The sequence below is a fragment of the Poecilia reticulata genome, linkage group LG19, assembly GCF_000633615.1.
Source record: "Poecilia reticulata strain Guanapo linkage group LG19, Guppy_female_1.0+MT, whole genome shotgun sequence".
NCBI classification, from domain to species: domain Eukaryota; kingdom Metazoa; phylum Chordata; class Actinopteri; order Cyprinodontiformes; family Poeciliidae; genus Poecilia; species Poecilia reticulata.
In genome coordinates, this window is record NC_024349.1 from 3312489 (window position 1) to 3322019 (window position 9531).

The 9531-nt window shown below is 44.7% G+C and overlaps 1 protein-coding gene across 2 annotated transcripts in view; it reads left to right on the forward strand.

Moving 5' to 3' along the window:
* The first annotated feature begins 8257 nt into the window (after positions 1-8257).
* The window catches only part of kcng4a (potassium voltage-gated channel, subfamily G, member 4a), a 25728-nt gene continuing 24454 nt past the window's right edge, over positions 8258-9531 (forward strand). Inside the window, exon 1 of one of the 2 annotated variants that reach the window (XM_008436473.2) lies at positions 8258-8829. The gene's annotated coding sequence lies outside the window, so the exon portion shown is untranslated. The remainder of the gene's footprint in view (positions 8830-9531) is intronic. The other variant, XM_008436474.2, reaches the window with a different exon arrangement.

Sequence of the window (9531 nt, forward strand, 5' to 3'; positions counted from 1 at the left end):
ATGGTTCTGTTTCCTTCCAGGTTTTAATAATTTGTTGGACTTTTCTGGACCATATTTGAGGAGTTTTTCCTTTGGTGCCACAGATTTGACCGTTCCTAAGCATCTTTTCCACAACTGGAGGACTGGAAGGCAGCAACTCTCCAACCGGAAACTCATTTCTGTTAAACTCAGGCGGTGGCTGGGTTTTATTTTTGCCCTGTGACGCATCGTTATGATTTATTGGATTCATTGTAAAACCAATCTGTGCTTCAGGAAGCGGTGAAAAGCTTCAGCCTCAGTTTTCCTCCCGTCTCCATCTTGTTTCCTTCCCGTTTGCGATGCAGCTGCACAGAACCAGCAGGACAAACGATGAACCCAAACTGGTTCTGAGGAAACATTTTATCCCTTCCTCTGCTTGTGAAGCAACTTCACGACTCTTCAGATGGTAAGCCAGCGTCTCTGGCGAAGATGACTCACCAAGTTGCTCTTTTAGTTGGCGCCATGGAGGCGTTGAGCGAGGAAAAGGCTCACGATGTTGGAGCCAAGCTGTCGAAGAGGCCGATCAGGCTGTCAGGGGAAAGACGCAGCAGCCAGACTAAACCCACAAGCTGCTGTGATCAGCCTCACACCAACCAGCTGTGAACATACGCCGCTGGGCCATGGAGCGATTTAATCAGCTGAGCCGACATCACTTCCTGTTAGCTCAGCGGCTTCAGTCATGATGAAACGGTGAAACGTGGCCCAGACGCCCGGAGCCGGTTGATGCTTTTCCTTTTGTTAGCTGGAATCAGATTAATTTGATATTTTCTCCCAGATCTGCTTATAGAAACATGTTGGCTCTTTATGATGATCATCTGAGACGCCATGGAAACAGGCTGGACTCCCGCTCTGCCCCGTTTGGACCATCTGAGGCCTGGTCCAAGGAAACATCTCAAATATTTTTTTAATGTTTCGCATAATGGAGTATTTCTTTGATATGTGAGCAGTTTGCTTGGTGTGGTTCTCATCCTCCTAAAATGCTGAGGCAGCGCAAAACATGTTTCATTACTGAACATGTTTTATGTTAAATATTATACAAGGACGTCTAAAATGCTGTTTTCATGTCAACAAAATGAAACTAAACTGTTGCTTTTTGCTGAAAACTCTCCCACTTTTGACACCATCACAAATCGTTACTATAATTCAGGTAAAACAAAGTTTGCATTTTCACAGAAACGTGATGGACGCCGTGATGTTTGAGAAGATGGAAGCGGAAACGAGGCGGCCTGCCTCGTGATGAACAGATCAGCTCCTCTTCCTCCTTTCATCAGGACGTCCACCTGGATCTCAGGTGCTGCTGCCTGTAACAGGATGCCGTGAACCCGAGTCGGACAGGATCCGGTTTCCTTCCCGTCAGCTGGCTGCTGTCCTGTTTGCTGTGAAAAAGAAACCTTCTGGATCCGATCCGAGCCGGATGGACTCTAAACCCAGATGATGACCTCTCTGGTTTTTCATCATTTATCCAACAAGAGGTGGAAACCAAACCTGTTTTCAGGATTTATCTTTTCTTCTTTGAGTTGTGCAGCAAATATTCAACTAAAACTAGAGCTTTAAATCCATAAAAGACACTTTATTTTATTCATTTATTAGTTTTTCTTGTAGCTTTTCTTGACAGAAACAGACCCACAATACCACAAACTGAATAAAGAGCCATGGTGTATTTTGGTGCTAAAGGGGATTAAACACAGCAGATACTCGTGCAACTTGACCGGCGTTTAAACTCACTGGTTGCCATGGTTACCCACATTTATCTAACATTAGCTAGCATGCTGTCAGTGAACTACAGCTGTTTATCACAGCGTGATAAAACAAGTTATGGCACCAAACTGACACCACGACCCGAACGCTGCATGTCGTAGCCAGGCATTACTAGCAAGATTAAAGCTAATATTGCTTTTTAATACTAATACAAAGTTTGCTAGCTGGATAACTTTTCCTGATTTTAAAAGTTAGCTAGCTTGACTTTACGGGTTGACGCTGTAGAGACATATGCAGCACAAAGCTGCTGCCAAGAACCACAAACAGGCTCCAAATTAGTCGCTGATATCTGCAGAAAGCTAACAGCTGTTAGCACAACAAACTGACCACAAGTTCAGTGCTGCAGCTAGCACTAAGCTAAAAGTACCATTTGTTGTGACATTAACTGAGAAGTTTTGTGGATTTTATAAAGTGTTCGAGCTTCATATGAAACTATGGAGGTAAATAAAGCTGAGAAGAAGAAATGGAAAAGAGTAAACGAGGAGCTAAAGTGGAGAGAGCAACAGATGAGATAAATAGGGAAACAGATTAAAAGTAGCAACGTTAAAGGACTTCAACTAAAGTTAAAATATGACAAGAGTTAATCTCACCATTACTTCCTCTTTAAGGTGTGTGTGTGTGTGTGTGTGTGTGTGTGTGTGTGTGTGTGCGCGCTTAAGCTTTACATTTGAGTTGGTGAAACCTGCAAACCTTGTATAAGAGGACATTTCCTTCTAGGTGGGAAATGTCTTCAAAATGAAATGATGAATCTCAGCTTCTCACATCTCCTCGCTCGGATGTCGTCGGCTTCCTTCGTTCCCATAAAGACTTCCTGGGATGTTATTTTCTTGTAAAGTGCGGACTCGGTCCTTCCTGCAGGGAGCCTGATATTTCTCACCACGATGAAGCTCATTACAGCTCCTCTTATTTTAAAAGCTTTAGAAATATCCAATCAGGAGTCGCTGTTTGCTTGAGGCTGGAATCTGCTCCTCATGTTCAACTCTGAATCAAATATTAAAGTTGCTTTAATGCAGGGAATCTTGCTGCTGGTGTAGAAGTTGTAGAAAATGAATGGAGCTGGAATGAACGAGGCTCGGCCCGGATGAAAACTCCTGAAACGGCGTTCTGCTCTGCCCACCTGGTGGCCCGCTGTACAGGATTCCCTTTTATGCTGGAAGGGATTTTGAAGTCGGCTGGAAGCCTCGCTGATGTGCTGCGAACCTGCTTTGAATACAAATGATTCCCCTCTGAGCAGAGTACACAACGCCGGCTCATTCTGACTGATTCTGCACACTGGAGGCGACGCAGGTCCTGAATATTTTTACATGAAAACCCATTCAGATTCTGCAAATCAGCCGGCGCTCGTTGCTGTGGAAGACGAGAGGCTACGACTTTCTGTTTTTATTGCCGCCGGAGCGGCAGAGTTATCCAGTCCAAACAAAGCCGCAACCAAGCCGTTGATTTAGCTTCCAGCTCTGAAAGGCTGACGGCTGCTGAACAAACGGAAAATTCGGTTTGGTTTTAAACGACGAAGCTTTGACGTTTGTGTAAATATCCTCATCAAGCTCTGGGATGTTGAGCCACACGATGATTTTACAGACCAACAAGCTGCCAACGTTCAGTAGAATCACCACCTTAACAGGGAGGACATGTTCACCTCATTCATCCTGGAGATGCTGTTCCGGGCTTTGACTAGGTCAAATGGCTTCAGAGGTTTCACCAACGAGTCGATTTTTAGGGTACATTCACACTGCAGCCTGAAATGATGCAAATCAAATTATTATTTTTTTGCCCTAATGCAACCTGGAACTGAGTGACTTAATGAGCTTTGGATCCGGTGAAATCAGGGAGCTGCTGCCCAGAGCTGCTGGAGGAGCCTGTTGCACATGGAGGGAGAGCGGCAGGGTACCGCCTGGATTTACCTGGATTTCTTTACCTGAATTTACCTGGATTTCTTTACCTGGATTTACATGACTTTACCTGAATTTACCTGGAACAGTGGTGGAGAAAGTACTCAAAAAATGTACTTAAGTAAAAGTACAAATACACAGACAAAAATGTACTTAAGTAAAAGTCAAAGTACCACATTAACATTTTACTTAAGTAAAACTAAAAAAGTCCTGGCTTTTAAAAATACGTATTAAAAGTAAAAGTACTTGCTGAATGCATTACCTAATCACTAATATCATTAAGTGAACCAATCATATTTAATTTTAATACATGAGAAATGTGCCATTTTAATGAACAAAGCCACAGATAAAGCCTGTTTTTATTGAGTTTAGTCTGTAACATAGTTTAGACTTAGATATATGATTCTATGCATCATAATTTCAGGGATGGAAACATCTGGTCTCCTGTCCTAACATAACATGAACTTCACTTTTTTTGCCACACATTTATTTTGAAAGAAATCCAACTGGCAAAGGAGGACATGGAACCAAGGAGCCTCGTAGCAGAGTTTTAGTCTAGACCACCGAACCCAAGACCAAATCAAAACCAGCACCCCACGCTACATGACAATAACATTAAATGCACCTATCAAAATTGCTTCTCAAATTGATCTGAAAGATCCACTTTCCCATAAAACCACCTAGATATGAAGTACTTAGAGCTGAAATAAATTTAACCAGTGACAATTCAAACTCTTCTTCATTCTGTTTTGCTTTCATCTCTGTGCCACAATACACAGAGGTCTCCTGCCATCCCTAAAGAAATAATGCCCTGGGCGGTTGCCCATATTGCCAATGTCAGAAATTGCACCATTAAACATAGCAATTAACAACGCTCAACTATGAACACTGTCCAAGGCCCAATAAGCAAGAAGTAACCAAGCAGGAGGAGCACCGTGACTGTTCTCATCCTCCCTCCTGCTGCAACGTCTGCCACCATGACAGGAGATGAAAACAAAGAGCAATGAGCATGCTCTGTGTTGCTACGTTCTTGTTTTATTTATTCGCCAATTAAATATAAAGATATTTTAATGAAATAAAATAGCTACTGCAGTGTACGCAGAGCATTACAAGAACAAAGAATGGCTCTCAGTGAGGCTTCAGTACTATAGGACTTGGTCAAGATCCGTCCAGAAGAATCGGATCGTCCATGAATGTCATATTACTTTATTGCACTTTGGTCACAGCGTTGTCCCATATCTGCACACCTCAGTAAACACCTCCACACAGTAATTCAGCGCATGAGTGACAACTTTTTTTCATCGCAGATGCAACATGTGTTTCAGTACAGCTAGCTTTGCTAGCATCACGTCCACAGATCTTACCTTTCTTTAAGCTTTCCTTCCAAGTGACGTTAAAAATTGGACAAAGTCCCACCGTCTGTGAAAGCGAAGCGCTGCTGATTTTATTGTATAATTTATGCAGCTATTATATTACTGACGCTCAGAGGAAACCACTGCGCATGTCTGGAGCTCCGCAGCGAGTAAAGGTGGAGCCGATGGGTGACAACAGACACTAAGTCACGTTATTGCTCGTATTTTACGGCGCCACCTTAAATCCCTGAACTTCACATTTTAACGGACAAAAAGAGAAACGCGACTTGGATGTAACGAGTAACGAGACAGTTTGTAGAAATGTAGTGAAGTAGAAAGTACAGATACTTACTGTAAAATGTAGTGGAGTAAAAGTAGAAAGTATCCATTATTAAATCTACTTAAGTACAGATTCACGAAAATTGTACTTCGTTAGTTACTTCCCACCACTGACCTGGAATTACCTGGATTTACCTGAATTTACCTGGATTTACCTGAATTTACCTGTACCCTAAATCCAAGGGATCAGTTTCTAAGTTTAGTTCATAAAGTTCCAAAGTGAGAATATCCCTGATTATCAGAACCAGCCGGTTTTCAGAGCGACAGAAGATCTTTGACTCTTCGGTTCGGTTTTCAGGAGACAATCAGTCGCAGAGAAAGAAACAGATTACAGAACCACCTGGAGAGACGCCGCAGCAAACGATGAGCTTTCAAACAGCTGAGTCAGTCTTTTTTTCTGTCCCACACCTGTAAACTCGCTCAGCAGGACACCGGCTGCTCTCATCCCGTCTCTGTGAGGGATTAAACCGTTAATCCGCCGGCCGGCCGCAGATATCTGTGTTTGCAGCTGCATCTGTCTGCAGCTGCAGGTGTGTTGGAGGCAACGTGGGGTTGCAGATGAGAACGAGTTGGCTGGTTCCACGTGGAGAGACTCAGATCATCTCAGCTTTATTATCGACCATACAGAAGAATGATTGATCGGTGTCGCTCACCGCTCTCACTTCCGCCTGTGAGCCGCTGATGAATGCTAACTGCTGTTAGTGTTGCAGGGTATGATATTAATTTGACCATTTTAATATTAGATCCAATTGTTGATTATCCTAATTTAGTTTGATTCGGTGTGTGCAAGAAATATAGTCCTTTGTCATTGGCGCCATAGTCAAGAGTCCACTAGGGGGACTCGTGCGCTCTTTACAAATAATACAAGAACAAGTAAAGGTGCACTGGTTCCGTCTGATCATTTCTCTTGTATTTCTCCCTTTTTATAAGGGATAACATTAGCATAACAAAGGTTCTCTTTTCCCCGGACATTTTCCGGTTTTCAGCGTTTTGCAGGCCACCAGTAATCCCGTCACTCAGCGGGACACGAAACCCATAAACGTCTGAAAAGTGAAAATTCATCAGTTAAATTTACTGAACATGAAAACAAACTAAGAGCCTGATGATTTATTATCAAATTTAGATTTCTGTCATTTCTGTCCAGGTTTGCTTAAAAAATGAGCTGTTTTTGTTACAGGTTAGTTTTCTAAGAGACAGTAAATAATTATGCACAGATTTGAACATTTGGGCTTTTAGCAGAAATTACCAGGATTTTAATCAAATTTTTAATTCAATCACTCTACTAATCGTCAGAATAATCAATTACTTAATTACAAAAATAAGGGTAATCAATAGTCTAATATAGAATTAGACCTGCCCTATAGATCTGGCACACTGTCACTGATACCTGATGTTTTTTCAATAGGGGACCTGATGCAGGTATTGATATCATATCGGTGAATCTCTGGTTCCATGTTTATTCAGCTCTGAGTGGAAACGCTGCGGCTGACCTGCTGCTGCTCTCGCCCTGCAGACCTTCTGCACTCTGGGTTAATGAGTAACGATGGATATTTGGTTAGAAAACACTCATGTGGAGAGACCCCCCCCCCCGGCGGCTCGGTTTCCATCTCCTCTGTAATGGCCTGCCTGCTCCGCCTGCAGCCGTCCCAGCCGGGACAAACTGTTTCTCCCTGAGGCGCGCCGCCTAATGAGCTGCTTCTCAAGGACAAACCCAGAGAAATCTGCAGCCCGGACCTCTGGGGGGTCCGCTGAGTTATGGCGCCCGGCCGTGTTTGGTGCGTGGCTGTGATGCAGCTGTTTAGCCAGAAACGCAGCGTCGCCCTTCCTGCATCTGAACCAAGGTGTTTCTCTCTCAGTAGGAGGTCTGGTGCTTTTCCTGTTTCACAGGACAGGAATCCCTGAATATAGGAAAGACGGGGGAAGAAGACACATGGAGGACATCGGTCTGGTGTTTGACCTGTAACCTCCCAGCTGACAGTGAAAACTTTATACAGTCAGAAATGTCTTTCATTAGCGACATCTGGTTGTTTAGCACCAGGATCCGCTCTCTGCTCAGCTTTCTGACTGTACAGTCAGACATTTACAGAGCAGCAGCTAAAGCAAAGGAGGCGGATTAGCAGAGCTGCTAGCAGCTGATGACGTCATCATGTTGCTGTGGAATATCGTCTCTGCTGTCTGGATGTGGAGCTGTTAGCATGTTAGCATGAGACTGTCATACAGCAACAGTCTTCAGTCAGAGGCTTATTCAGATATGTTGGAACACTGACTGCTACTGGAGCTCCTTCCTGCCCGCCATCCACTCTTTGAAGATAATTGCATAATATGTTACATTAATTGATTTGATTGATTGATTAATTGATACATTTAATTGAATTGAATTAAAGAAAGATCTGAATTACAGAAACTTTTTAAAGTTTTTAGTTTTCTGTTGTTGATGGGAACCAGCACCCAACTGGGACAAAGTGTTGGATGGATGGATGGATGGATGATGGATGGATKAATGGATGGATGATGGATGGATGATGGATGGATTAATGGATGGATGAATAGATGGATGGATAATGAACAGATGGATGACGGATGGATGGATGATGAACAGATGGATGAACAGATGGTTGGATGATGGATGGATGAATGATGGTTGGATGATGGATGAAGGATGGATGGATGGCTGGATGATGGATGGATGGATGGATGGATGATGGATGGTTGGATGATGGATGGATGACAGATGGTTGGATGACGGATGGATGGATGTACAGATGGATGGATGACGGTTGGATGGTTTTCTGCTGCTTCCTGCTCTTTCTCTATTTGTTGTCACTGATTGTAAGTTGAGGGGAAACTGCGCCCCCTGCTGCGCGCAACGCGCGGAGGGTAAAACCACCGACCCAGCTTCTCCTGCGTGTCCTTGAATTTCACACAATCCACCCAGCAGCGGTTTTATCCCGCGGACTCCGGATCCAGCCCCGCTGGTTCGGCTGGTTCCGCTGGACCCGTCCACTGGATCCACGCTGCGTGCTGCCGTGACGCTTCCGGTCACCTTTACGCAAACTTGAACTTGGTGAAGCTGCTCGGGGCAGCCGTGCTGCGCACAGCCCCCTCCCTGCGCCGCCTCCTCCTCCTCCTGCTGCTCCCGCAGTACCGCCGGCTGGGCTGGACCGGGACACTTTGACCGAACCTTTACCTGCTTCCCGCTCCGCCGCTCCGGACCGCTGCCCGCCTTCCGCCGGCTGGAGGCTGCGGACGCCGGGGATGATGAGGCGGCTGCTGGCGGACCGCCCGCGGTGGAGTTGAAGAGGTTGCGGTGGGATCACGCAGACGGGGGGGAGGGGGGGGGTTCCCTCGGATCCCATCCGGCCATCTGGAGAGGAGTGCGGGACACAAACCGGTGAGCTGCTCCATAAGTTACATCCGCAGAGAGGATTTCTGCTGCTTCACCTTAAACATTCACAACACTCCGGAAAAACCAGGTAAAGTCAGACTCCGTGTTTTATTGAGGAGCAACACCGTAAAGGGGCATTGGGTTCATTTAAATGTTGAGAGTTAAATGTTGTCATTTGGTTTCTAAAGGAATCTCCGTTTTCTCTGCAGCCAGTCAGTCATTAAAAGTCCTGGAAGTGATTTCGGTTCGCAGCTCATTTCTGACCTTTTCAAACTGAAGTGATTCGTTATTTTGCCGCCGTCCAGCTGCAGGTTCCTGCGGATTCTGGGTTCCGGTGCAGTTTGCAGGTTCTGCTGCTGCTGCTGCTGCTGCAGCTGCTGCTGCAGCAACAACCAGACGCTTCATTGCTGCAGCTGGTCTGACTTTCACTGACCTGCCGAAGTTACAACCCATCATCCATGAACCCTGAGCTGCAGCTCAAACTGTCCTTTCACTGCAGCTGTTTGATAAATGAACACACACACACACACACACACACACACACACACACACACACACACACACACACGAAAACAAAAACAATGTCTTGCAACATCAGAATAATCAAAGTTGTTGATTTTCTGATTTTCTTTTATTCCTTTATTATGTTTATTGTTCAAAATGCCTTTAGATCAGATATATCAGAGATATCTAATATATCTGATATCTCCACGTTCTGGAAACAACGTGGATATATGTCTCCACCTTGTCTCCATGCTGTCTCCACGTTGTCTCCACGTCGTCTCCATGT